This window comes from Trachypithecus francoisi, unplaced genomic scaffold (assembly GCF_009764315.1).
Source record: "Trachypithecus francoisi isolate TF-2019V2 unplaced genomic scaffold, Tfra_2.0 Lachesis_group5, whole genome shotgun sequence".
In the NCBI taxonomy this organism is placed as follows: Eukaryota; Metazoa; Chordata; class Mammalia; order Primates; family Cercopithecidae; genus Trachypithecus; species Trachypithecus francoisi.
This window is the reverse complement of record NW_022681470.1, coordinates 34,428,315-34,442,235: the sequence shown is the minus strand read 5'-3', so window position 1 is coordinate 34,442,235 and position 13,921 is coordinate 34,428,315. Positions and strand designations below refer to the sequence as shown.

General features: G+C 41.1%; 1 long non-coding RNA gene across 1 annotated transcript; it reads right to left on the bottom strand.

Annotated features, from left to right (window-relative positions):
- Positions 1-3,024: 3,024 nt before the first annotated feature.
- Positions 3,025-12,781, bottom strand: LOC117074029. The gene is made up of 4 exons (XR_004433500.1): positions 11,941-12,781; positions 11,732-11,844; positions 4,237-4,405; positions 3,025-3,572 (listed from the first exon to the last, which is right to left on the bottom strand). It is a non-coding gene; the product is annotated as an uncharacterized LOC117074029 (long non-coding RNA).
- Positions 12,782-13,921: the final 1,140 nt, after the last annotated feature.

The following is a 13,921-nucleotide window of genomic DNA, read 5'->3' as shown; positions in this document are numbered from 1 at the left end:
AGGATCAGGGTGGTTAAGGCACTCGCCCAAAGTCAAGGAACTCATACATGACAGAGCTGGGATTCAAACCTGTCTATGCTGACTCTGGTATTTTTCTGCTTTCCACTGCTCCAACATGGCTTCAGAAATTTTAAATGAGGGAAAAACCCCATATACCCTTAAATCTCCCCTCATTTTATTTCATCCCATTGTAAGGAGCTTGCTTATACAACTTATCAAGAACACATACATGGCTAAAATGTCAGCATCCATCTAACTTATTTCACTTGTGATCCAAAATGATATTAAAACTCTGTTCTCCTGAGAGATGAAAAGTTGGTGGGTTATTGCATTTCTTGGTTTCTTGCTTAAAAATAATTTTGTTCAGAGCTCCTCAGCTATTTCTCTTGCCCTAGTGCTGAGGTAGTGAACTGGGTTGGGGGCTGGGGGAAAAAACCAGGCAAGGGAGGTGGGTCAGTTTTGCTTTTATTGACAGTGAAAGCAGTTAATAGCTTATGGAGAGCAGGCTCCCTTGCTAAACTTTGCTGCCAGTACTGCCGCTGTGGTGAGATGATGTCTGGGGCCATACCTTTGTTGGAGGAGGGAGGATGATGGGGCAAACAATGACAAGGGGGCTCCTTTCTGTTTATTACCAACAGCTTCAAAAAAGTGAATGCAAGAGAAAGAGACCATAATGGGAAAAATTAGACATCACAACCTGGTGATCCCAGTGAGGCTGGTGCCTTCTGCCCTGCCTGTTGCTTCTGGAGCAAATTAGGCTTATATGAAGCTCAGAATCTCTCAAGAACTGAGAAGGGCCGTACATATTCCTGAAAGTCACAGTGACAGGTGGGAATGTGGCCAAACACGCCACGCCATTCGTTCATCATCTCTTGTAACTGGCTGCTGCTGTGCAAGGTTCTCAGGGGCCAACTCATGCTAACCAGCTCCCCAGCCTCTCTGACTTCCTTCAGGAGGCTGGCTATTTTGCCTTGCCTGAACTTGGGGTGGGGTGCAGGAGAGAATTTCAAAGAAGTGAATCAACTTTATCAGAAGGCCTGCTTAGTGTTTTATTTGGTGCTACATGTGCATAGTAAGCTCGTTTCATTTCCACAGCAATTCTTTATTTAAAGGTAGGTATAATTTTCTCTGTTTTACAGAATATATAACTGAGGTCCAGGATATTAAATAAATTCCCTAAGACCCACCACTAGGAAGTGGTAAAAGTAGGATTCCAACTCATATTTGACTCCTTGTGGTCCTTCTGGTGACACTGATTCCTCTCAGCTGGGATGGTCTTCCAAGTTGAGAGGACAACCCCGCTACCCCCTAGAAATGTGAACGATAATGATCATGGTGAACAAGGATGGTGATCATCTCAGAAAGAATGAGTGCTCCTTCACTGGAAGCTCTTGGATTTTGTTTGAATTTCATCTTGTCTGATTTACAGAAATTAATGAGCTACTATATCTAGACCTGGTGTGTCTTGATAAAAGGACTTATTTTTAGTGCTTTAGCATTTAAAAGGATCTGTTATAATTTCATGCTTAAATAACACCAGATAAGGGCCTGTGTTTGTCTAGTGTAATTGGAAGAAGCAATGGAAAAGGAAGCAGTTGCTTCTAAACAAATGGCATGAATGCATCCCAGGAGAAATTTGAAGGTAGAGAAACCTCCCAATAAAACAAACACCAGGGTTTTAATTATTCTCCTTGGAGAGCATTTCCCATAGACCAGAGATGGCCTTTGACACAGAGACCCACACAAGGAGGCTGGGGATGTGTGTGGGGTGGCAGTGGGCGTTGGAAGCCAGGGGCAGGGTTGCCTCAGTGAGGAAGTGCAGCTATCCATCAACAAGCCTAGTTAGATTGCTTGAAGACAGTGGGGAAAACACAGGAGTGAACCTCCCTCCATTCTTGGACTCTGGCAGGGCTGATTTGTGCACTTGTCCCTGTGCCTTTAACATCACCATCCTCAGGGCCTCTGAGACCACCTAAGTCACAGTACCCAAGGCAGTGGGAAAAAGCTGGCTGAAATAACTAAAGCTGGGAGAGGTTAGAGACTATGATATAGTAAAACGACTGCTCTCCCAGACGTCTGGACCTCTGAATCACGCACAGGCCACTGAGTCTCTTTCCTTCCTGCTCTCTCTAAAGGTTTTTCCTGCCTGGGAGCCTCCTCCTTCCGCATCCTCTTCCCCGCAGTACTTATTGGCCCCGCCCCTCCCGTGGCCACGCCCCCTCCACACTCAGCCAGCACCCAGTCCCGCTCCTGCTAGCCCCTTTCTCCCATGGTAAAATTTTGCTCTCTTTGTACATTTACATTTCTGCTGACTGCAAGGATCAGTTTAATTTCATGGGTGTCATTTCCTTCAAGAAATCTCTGTCTGAGCAGCAGCCCATCGAATCCCCGGTAAAACATATTTTCCTATGGTAATGATTTTATGGGCCCATAAGTCATGAATTTATTATGATCTCAGCCCTTGCTGCTGATTGCTGTAAAATGCAAAGTAATTAACAGCGAGCGGTAGCAGTTATTCCCACCTGGTAACGTGTTCCTTCGTTCGCTGATGGGTTTGATTAAAGTAATGACTAAAGAGTGAAGCCCCGCTGTAAAATATTAGCATGATTAATGCTGTATCCTAAATAAGAAACAAAACTAACGGGCATGGTCTGAGAAATTAAAAAAATACACACACAATCCTTCCTCTCCCCCTACTCCCATCTTCCTTAAGCAATTGTTATGGCTCATTTAAGGTATGTCTTCCTTCTCATTAAATAATGTATGGATTCCAAGGCCAGAGGCTGGCTAGCAGAGCATATCACACAGTTCCCATAATGTTTAAAGTGCTGGTGTTAAGTTTTTTCCTTTTCTCTTCGATGTGCAGAATGGAGCTTGGATGGGGGTGTTCTTTGAGCTAAAGCCTACAGAGCTGCTAATGGGCTTTCTAACCCACTCTACATGAGGCAGGGGTCTTTGGTTAGGGCTACCCCCAACCATAGAGATATGCTTGAAATTGATGAGTCTCTATCACCTTTCCCAACCTTAGGGATAATTTGTGTCTATTGTCACATTGATCTGGGGATACACAACTCACACAATGCCTATGCCTATTTTGATGCCCAAACACTTAACTGCCCTTTACCCTGGTGCTATGAAGAGGTCAGGCTTCCTGAAGCTCCACCTTCCTTGGAAGACCAGGTAGGAAGCTCAGCTGTGAGTTGGCTCCAAGGCAGTCCTGCTCATGGCATGCCAGTGGCTTTCCCTGTCAACTCTGAGAGCACTCCACATTCCAGAGAGCCAAGAGACCACAAACAGGCACTGTTCTCCTGGAGTATGCATGGGCAGGTAGAAGCAGGCAGTGGGGCGGTGAGTGGGCTGGAGGACATGGCCTGCTTGCTGAGGAGGTCATGGAGAGATAGGAGGGATCTGTTTCTGCCCTTCTCCAGTGGTCAAATTCACCTTACATCCTTGTAGGTTGGAAGAGAACAGCCAGAAGAAAGTGAGGATATACAGGAAGCTATGTGCCAAGGGAGTTCCCTGAAGTATTTGGCTCCAGAAAGATTGTTTTGCCAAGGGTGAGATGACTGAGGCTGCAGGAAGACAAAAGCCCATTTGATTAACTAAATATTGCATACCTAGTATATGCCAGTCACAGGAATACACTCTGTACCATTAAGAAACTTCTAATCTAGAAACATAATGCAAGTGGAAGATGATCAAAAAACCTCATTTGCAAGGGACAGGAATAAAGAGAAGTGGGACCTTGGAAAGGGACTTGTGGCCATGATATCCTCGGGGAGAGGTATGGACAAGTGGCTGAAGGGAGAATGCCACACTGCCACTGTGGGAGGTTGAAGTGGCTCTTCTGCACACCTTGTGAATTTGGAAGGGAAAAGACCATTTCTTATGGAGACAAATGGGCATCATTTTTCTGATTCATAACCATGGAGACCAGGAAAAAGAGCACTATAAATGTGCACCTCTCTCTGCTTCAGAAGAGCTCAAGGCATTTAAAAAAATACAAGGTCCTTATGAAGGAAGAGGTAAAGGACAGACATGCATGGCCCCATTTTAAAGATTCAGGGACCTAATTATGGAGAAAGAAATGATTGGTCCAAAGCAGCTCTCAGTAAGGGGCAGATGCAAGGTCAGACCCTGTGTCTTTCCTGTTAACCAACTGGTAGCTGTTTGTTCAATGGATTGTGCTTCACATGCCAAAGTTCTGGAGGCTACACTTCCAAACCAATGGACCACTTGGCTGTGTTGGTTCATCCTCCAGCAGTGGCTATTATCATGACTCTGCTATCAATCCCAGGAATATCACGTGTGCCATGCTGGGACAGTACCAGGCAGAAAGGCACTAGGTTTCTCCTTATAGTAGAAAGACAGCTGTTTCCCAAATGGAAGGTACTCCTGCATTTTCCTAATCATGGATGAAGCAGAGACAAAGTGAGGTTGTGTTTCAGGTGAGAGGGAGTAGATCTATAAAACTTTTTATTCTTCTCTTCCCCTTCCTTCTCAATCACTTAAAACATAACCCTTGTTGCATCATGTCTCAGAAAAAATATAATGAACATGCACCTTTTTGCCTTTACTCCTCTGGCTCTTGCTCCTTATAAGGGGCAGATGAAGGAAAAGTTATTGGGATCACAGTGCTGGCACCAGGAAGATAAATGTGAAGCCCTCCCTCTCTCCACCGCTGAACAGGTCAAAAAATGATTGCATTGGGCGTGAAGGATTTATGTCTGCCGTGAGTCAGTCAGAGTGTTGGGGTAAATCAAGGCTGACATTTTTAGCATCTGGGAAAAAAAAGCAATTGCATTTTATGTCTACATTTTGCTCGGCTAATCAAGGTGCGGAAGAGGCAGTCTGCCTGGGGAAACTTTCCCACTTTTTATTGTTTAGGTAGAGTTTGGTTTTTCCCATAGAAACATGAAGCAAGGCTTTGGGTTAAAGAACGGAAAAGGCCCTCCCTGTCAGTTCTGACTTGGAGAGATTTTAATTTGGTGGAAGGGAATCTGGGGAGGGACTGGACATGTGAGCTACCTGAACAGTCTTAGGAATAGCTCTGTAGCAAGGGGGTGGATGACCACCTTTGCAATGAATTTCGTCTCTCCATAGGCTTCTAGCAGGACCTAGGACATAACAGAAACATTAGGGGTGGGGGGAACTGGTTTGATGCTTTTGACTAAATTGACCAGCTATTACTAATTGATTACTAATCAGTCCTTTAACTGAAGCAACCAGTGAAATAACTATGCAGATTAGTTAAAACTGTTGACCCTGTTGATGCGTATTGACATAGTTCAATATCAAGCCATAGTTAATGTGTGCAAGGGGAAAAGACAGATGAACAAATTATCTAGCAATTTTTTTTTAGCTTTCCATTTCCAAAGTCGGTTTATCTAAGTGCTTTGCCTTAGTAAATGAAAACGTATTTGGATTTCAAAATGTTGTATTTTGCACTAGGGACAAGATTCAGCAACTATTACTTTCATGTGTTAACAGATAGTAATAATGATAGTAATGTTTTGGAAGGAGGGGGTTTACATATAAAGTGCTTAATAACTTTATATATATGATCTCATTAAACCTCCATTGCTCCAGGAGCTAGTTATGATTCCCATTTATCAATGGGGAAACTGATGGTTAAAGGGCTTGACTAATAAATCCAAGGTTATATCCAGCTCTTCTTAGCTGGTAAAAACTAGAGAAGTTTCTTGAACCGAGGGAATTCTGCCTTCGTAGCCTTCATCCTTAACTTCTATGCATGCTACTTCAGATTTGATCAAAGCAGCTATGCACGTTCTAACAATTTTGGCAACAAGAGATTCAACAAAAACAGATTTCATGGATGTGTAGATTTTCTTTTTATGGGCTTGAGAAAGGTTAGGAACCAACCACAAGTCCTGCAATTAGGTACTTATGATGCTAAAATGTATTGCTCACTTCTCATATGCCAGGCACTGTGCTAAGCTCTTTATGTATATATACTCATAGAAATCCTACATAGCTCTAAACAAGTCAGCCTATTATGATCCTATGTTCCAGATGAAAAAAATTGAGGCACCAATAAGTTTAGATTCTTTTTCATGCATTTAGCTAACAAGTGACAGCCAAGATGGGACACCAGGCACATTGACATCAGAGCCATCACACACACTCTTCTGGATACCCCTCGCGGTGGCTTTGCCATGCTCACAGAATGTGTTTCTGGTAAGGCAATGGTGTTGGCAGTTGTTAGTTGTTTGCCTGCCTTCTTGTGCATGTGCGCCCTCGAATAATTGCTTTGTGATGGCTGACTAAAGAGACTTCCAAATTCTCTTAAAAAATTTTAAATACTCTTCCTTTATTAGCACATACTGAATTTAAAAATAATGGAAAAGAAAAAAACACTATTTGACTGGGAGGCCGAGGTGGGCCAGGTACTTGAGGTCAGAGTTCAAGACCAGCCTGGGCAACATGGTGAAACCCCATCTCTACTAAAAATACAAAAATCAGCTGGACATGGTGGTGCACACCTGTAATCCCAGCTACTTGGGAGGCTGAGGCAGGAGAATCACTTGAACCCAGGAAGCGGAGGTTGCAGTGAGCCAAGATGGCACCACTGCTCTCCATCCTGGGCAACAGAGTGAGACTCCATCTCAAAAACAAAAACAAACAAATGAACAAAATATTATTTGAGATTTCAATTAGTGCTTTCTTGCCCAGGGCCCTAGGACTCCTAGAAGTCCTTTAAGGAGGTAGAGGAGACCTTAAAGAAATGTTCTGTATATCTAAAAACTGAACTGAAATGGATTTACTGATAATAAGGCTTCAGAGGGTAACTCAAACACCAAGTTCGTGGAATTATATTAGCTCAGTGAGGTAATGCAGATTATTGCATACTGATTGTTCTTTGATGAATAAAGATAGGGAAATGGAAAATTCTTTAATAAAGGTTGTCAATGAGAAAAAAACATTAAAAGCAGGAAACCTTAGAGGAAAAAGAATAAAGGAGGTCCTTGGTGACAGAAATCCTGGGAGCCCCTGATATAAAGCCTTGTTCTTTTTGTTCCTCTCCCTTGGTTATTTGTTCAAAATGTTATCAATATCCTTTTCAAAGCTCAGTGATGTAATTTATGTAAAGTGTTATGCAAATACTAGTTTTTATTAATATTAACAGTAATAGTTATGGTAATGATCTTGCTATGGCACATGTGATTTCATTAACAATTATATCAAGAAACTAAATTTTAAACGTTCCATTTCCTAGGGTTAGATTTAACTTCTTCCCCAAACCCTGCATTAGCAGTTGTGCCCTGACATGCTGTGTGCTCTGTGTGTACATGCTTGTTCAACGCGTCACACATATGTGTGCATATGTGCAGTGCACACACACAGCCCATGGTTTTGTGAGTTTTGTATTGCTCTCACCCCCTCTGCCTTGCACAGCTGCACATTATAAGATTATTTGTTCCGAAAACTTGTTTGAAAGGGCGATGAAGCATTTGGGTTGAGGTGTGGGTTTTTACTCCCACATTTTTTGGCAATAATTAGACAAACCTTACCACCAAATCTTCTTTTGCCTCTGTGGAGGATGAAGGGTCTGGGAGAAACTGAATTTGAAAATCTGAGCTGGCTGTCACATTGTTTGGGGACTGTGCCGACATACACAATTTGGTTCGAATGTCACAAAGAGGTTATGAACTTGTGTTTCCAGGTATCTCCCAATCATATACACCTGATGCCAAAAATGGATTTGACTTCATTCTTCCTTTTTAACTAGTTGTTTTGATGCACTTTGGAGACAGTCTGAATAATGCTATTAATTGGACAGAGATTAGCACATAATCAAATCACATCTGCTTAAAAATGTCAGAGCCCTCTTTATTAAAATAGCATAAAGTATAAATTGATTCATAGCAGCCTAGCTCTGTATTCCCGACTAAAAAAAAGTTATCAGTAGAATAAGATTGGTACCTGCTTTAATATTTGTTATCACCCCTTCTTAGTCTGCTTCTGTATATTTCCTCTCTTATTTCCTTTATCTTGTATCTGGTTGCTGCTTCATCCTGGTTCACACCGCCAGCAAGCTGGGCACCCTCGTGGACACCCCAATTCACTCTCAGGATCCCTGTCTTACTCCAGAGCTCTCTTCTGCTTCTCTCCTTTGTGTAAGGCTGTCTTCCTTCTCTTGGTGCCTTGGGTTCTGCTGGTCTTTTTTTTTTTTTTTTTTTTTTTTTTTTTTAGCATCTAGAGCAGCAGGACATCCCTGTCTACCACCTGCATGTATGCTTGAGCAGGGTGTGTTCTAATCCACAGCAGCTCCCTGTCCAATCATGGTTGTGTTATATCTTCCTTGTTCTGAAGCTCATAATTACTCATTTTCACTTAGACTGGGCCTCTTCTATAACATCAGTTTTCACCACCAGCCAAAGAATTTGCCGGAGACTTAAAAAAAGTTCTACCTTCCTCTTATTTCTGTTACTCAGATTGAACAGGAGGCTAAAGTAGCAGTGTGCCATGGTTTCTCAGATAGCAGAAGTACAACCAGGGCCTCCAGTGGGGGTCACAGGCAGTCATTTACTGGGTCAGGCATTGAACTAGGTGGGACATGAGTTGATCTGAATTGGTATTTTTTCTCCAAGGCAGTCTCTGTAGATTTGGGGAGCTGGAACATACGTGGAATTAAGTGGCGGCCGAAAGGATGCGACAAGTGAACTCTGCTGCCACTTTGCAGCCTGGCAAAAAGGGAAAGGTTTTAGGTTTTGGAGTTTTACATGAGTTCAAATCTGGGTCTCCTGGCTTATTAGCTATGTAACTCCTGAGTCTCACTTTCCTAATCCATAAAATGAGAGTGATACCTGCTTCACAGGGTGTTATGAAGAATAAATGAGACAGTGTGTTTAAAATGGCTAGCAGAGCACACAGCAGGTCTATGGTTGTCATGTGCTGTGGTAGATCAAGAGAGGATATCCTTGGGCTATGGAAACCTAAAAATGTTAGCACAGTCATGCCACAAAAAAATTCTGAACATCAACGAAAATTGATGAGCATAAAAGTGCCAGAAACAGTTTCTAATGAAACTGTAGCCCTTGCTATGCTGAGCCTTGCACTTCCTGGGGGTCATGGCTGCCCAGGGGACTTTGCCCTTTAGGGGCAGTGAGGCAGGAGGACTGGAGCTATCCCAGACCAGTTTTCTAGCCTCAGGCAGCACCTCTGGTGGAAAAAAGACATGACTCACATCTTTAGAAGCTGGGAGAAGGAAACAGAAGATAAGTCTCTAGAAAGAGTTGAGAGTCAGAAAGAGACTTAGAAGAACCCCAGAAAGGCAGCTACATACAAAATCAAGGGCAAAAGTCTGAAGATTGAAATATGAGAAAAAAATGCAACTGTAGGAAGATGAGAAACAAGTTTCAAAAATATCTGTACCTGTTGGAACTTTGGTTAAAATCAAGAAGGCAATAGGAATACGTGGAGAGTCTTACACTTAGCTTATGTTATCAGTTGCAGAGATACAGTGTGTGTGTGTGTGTGTGTGTGTGTGTACATGAGCACACATGAATTCAACTGTGGTTGTCTCTCCTCTTAACAAAGACTAGTTTCTTCAAGCATGTCCAGGATTCCATTCTTGCTACTGTAAAGTCTCCAATGTTCTCCACTCTTCATCATTAATCTCCCCTTTTCTTACTGCATTATTCCTCACAGTTTGAATGCATGTGGTAGTATTTTCCAAGTTAAAATAAAAAAGCAAAACCTTCTCATGACTCCTTGTCTCTCTCCAGCCAGTGCCTCAATTCTCTGCTACCCTTCAACATAAAACTTCTTCTAGAAGTTGTCAAATTGTGCTGCTTTTATTTTCTCATCTTCTCATTCATTACTTAGTCCACTCTTTTGCCCTAAAAGTAGTAGCCCAAGGTCACTGACAGTTTCATCGCACCATCCAAGAGCAACTTTCAGCCTTATCTTCCATAGTCTCTCAGCCCCATTTTCTAAGGCTGATGGCTATTTTTCTCAGCATAGGCCTCCCTTGGCTTCTGTGACTCCACACATTTCCTGGCTGTCCTCTTCTCACCTGCAGTCTCTTTGCTGGGTCCTCTGTGCAGGATCTCTGAGTGCGGGTGTGCTCTAGGGCTTAGTTCTGGGTCCTCTTCTCATCTCTCCCTACGCATATTTCCTAGGTGACCTCCTCTATCCCCTGTGGCTTTAAGCACCATCTGTATGCTGATGACTTACCAATTTATGTCTCAAGTCCAGAAATCTCCTTTGAGATTCAGACTCATATATATCTAACTGGCTACTTGACATCTCTACTTGCAAATCTCATAGGCATCTCTAAAGAAACATGTAAAAATAACATTTTCTCTTTTCCTCCCAAACCTGTTTATTTCCCAGAATACCCTGTCTCCATAGATGATGGCACCATCAATGCAGTTGCTCAAGTCTAAAGCCCTCAGTTCTTTGATAAAATCTGCCACATCTATCACTTTAATTCATTCATTTTTTCAATTAGCAGTTAGAGTTGATGCTCATTGTGTGTGGCAATTATGTCCTATAAAGTCACTGTGAATACTGATTTAGCAAATACTGAACCATTGCTCTTAGAGAAAACACAGGATTAGGTGCCTTAGAACCTCTGGTTACAATGTTTTCATCAACTGACCAGTACATTTTACGTGTGTTTCTGTTTAAAAACACCTTGAATATATATGTGTATATATAGTTGATTCATTAATGTTGAATTCACAGCCGACAGCACTGGCTCATACTGAAAGGAGGCTCACCTAACATACAAATTTTCTCTGTAAGTCACACCACAGCTTTCTTGCACTTAGGAACACTACATAGCGCTTCATCTCTAGGCCTGGGGGGCATTTTGTACAGCAAAAGCACCAACACAAAGCACAAAAATATGACCAAACATGGCACTAACGAGGCAGCAAAAAGGACAACTAGAAACAAGAAGGCAGAATGTGCTCTTGTTTGACCTCAACTAGGAACGTCCATGACTCAAACTCTTCACCTGTTTTTGCAAGTGCATTTCTGCAATCAATGGCAACAGTGCCATAGGCATTGATTTTGGGGTTGCAAATAAATTTTAGGGAATAAGCAAATTCATAAACATGGAATCTGTAAATAATGAGGAGCAACTACATTGCTATTTACACACCAAAAACTGTACTAAGAACTGAAGATAAGTTTGCTAAGCAAAACACACATTGTTCCTTCCCTCACGGAAATACTAAGTCAAACGCCTGTGTAGACTGTATTTTGAATCAATCTGCTTTTTTCAAATTCTCCCCCAACTACCCTAATTCTTATGACCTATATTTGCCATTTGGGCAATTACCTATTAAATGATTTACTTCTATTCTTGCCCCTTTCTATTCATTCTCTAACTATGGGTAGACCAATTGCCTTAAACATGAACTGAATTGTGCCATGGTCTGCTTTTTGTCCTTTAATGATTTGCTCCTCAAGTATTTACTGTGATGGCAGAGTCTTGTTGATCTCTGCAGCCTCATCTTGAACACTCATGCTCCCACTACATGGGTATCTTTTCAGGTTCTCGTGTGTGCAAAGGCCTTTCCTGCCTCTCAGCCTTCACACATGCTGTTCCGTAGGGCTGTGCCTAGAGTACTCTGTAAATTTCTGTTCATCCTCAGATCTAATATAAGCTCTGTCCCCTTAGAAAAGCCTCCCCCAGACACCTTATACAAACATTTGTTTCTTTTATTACACACTTAATATTTTATAGCATACTTACATTTAATATTTTCTTTACAGTTTACATCATCCCTCACTAGACTTTTAATTCCAGGAGAGTAGAGACCATGTTAGTTGTGTTTACCACTCATTTCTCAGTATCCAGTACAGTGCCTGGTACACAATAAGCATGTAGTTAATATTTAGTAAATGAATGAATTCATGAATTATTAAATAAGATCCTTAGAGTATCAAAGTGTCCCTGTCTACCAGCTTGTCAGCTAAGGTAGAAAAGCTCCAATATTGTCTTCACCCAAATTTCTTTTGCTGTTTCTAGTAATTCCAGATAACTTTATTCCAGTTCTTATTCTGGATTTATAATTTAGCATTTTCATTAGGTCTAGGAGTCCGCTCTAATAAGCAGAACCATAGCAACCTATTCTCTTGTCAAGTTCCCAGATTCACTGCCCCACCATGGGCTTTATAAGGTATTCTTGAGGCTCTCCTAGTCAGTCAGTGCCAATGAAGGCTATTTCCAGACAACTCCACATCCTTGCACAGTCAACAATATAGCTGGTTTACATTAAGCCCTTTTACAGGTAAGTGAGCAGTCATGTGGACCAAATCTTTTGAGGAATCACCTGAACCTAAGTTGCCCTTTCAATCATTTGTAGCTCAGGTCATTGGCTCTGAAATACTCTGAGCTGCACAGAAGAGAACTGGTAACAATAGCCAGAAAGTTCAGAAAGTCTTATTTGGACCCAGTATATGAAATAACTTTTTAATAGTCATCTGATTGAAGACAAAATGAACTACATGAGTAGGTAGTGAACCCCAGTCTGTAGAGGGGTTGGAAAGCCATTGTCTGGAATGCTGGAGAGAGTATTATTGTAGCTGATGAACTGATGGTCTCAGAGTTTTTCAGACTGTGACCTGTGGACCAACTGCATCAAAATCATCTGGAGATGCTTGCAGGGCAGTGGGATTAGTTGTGGTGGCCCTAGCATGCTTGTTGAAAACCATTTCTTAGTTTACACCCCAGCCTTAGGTATAGATGGTATGGGGGATGCAGCATGGAGAATCTCTGAAGCTTTAGAATTCAGACCTAGATAGTCTCTAAGGTGATTTTATACCTTCAGATTTTGATCTTGTGATCTCATAATCATCTATTTATTATTCAACAAATATTTTTGAAAACTGTCAGTCAATGTTTTTGTCTTTGGAGATTCTGATGAATTAATTTCATGTGTCAATTGGCTAGGCTATGGTACCCAACCACTTATTGAAATACTAATCTGAATATTCTCATGAAAGTATTTTGTAGATGTAGTTAATATCTATGATCAGTTTACTTTAAGTAAAGGAGATTATACTTGATAATTTCATTTATCGGTTGACAATCTTATGAGCAAAAACAGGTTTCCCAGAGAAGAAATTCTGCTTCAAAACTACAGCTTGAAGCTTCTACTTGAGTTTTCATTCTGTTAATTTGTCGCACAGATTTCCAATTTGCCAGTCTTCACCATGGTATATATGATAGTATATGATAGATATTATATATATGTATATGTGTATGCGCACACACATACACACACGTTCACATATTTCTCTGGAGAACCCTGACTAATCAAGAGATATAGCAGAGAACAAAACTAAGTCACCTGATTTCATTTAAGTTTCCACAGAGTGGTTAGTATTCTTTTCAGTATTTTTACATTTATTAAAACTGTTGAACTCCAGCATATGGTCTATCTTGGTGAAAATACCATGTATACTTGAAAATGTATATTCTACGGTTGTAGGTTAAGGTGGTTGAAAGTATGGTTTGGATCACCTATGTCTTTACTGATTTTTATCTAAGTGTTCTATAAATTTTTGGAAGATATGCTAAAATCTCCTACTATAATTGCAGAATTGCAGAATTGTCTGTTTCTTTTTAATTCTGTAAATGTTTGCTTTATTTGGTTGTAGCTTATTATTAGGCACATGCCACATTGATTGTTAAGTCTTCTTGATAAGTTGATCCATTTATCATTTTGAAATGTCCTTCTTTAATGTTACTTTCTATCTTGAAAGCTTATTTTATCTGATATGAAAATATCCACTCTGGCCACCTTATTTTTTAGTTTGTCTAGTGTATATATTTCCATTAATTTACTTTTAACTTATCTGTTAATTTATTTTTAAAGTGCATCTCTTGTAGGCAGCATGTGGTTGAGTCTTGCTTTTAAATTTATTCTTACAATCTGAC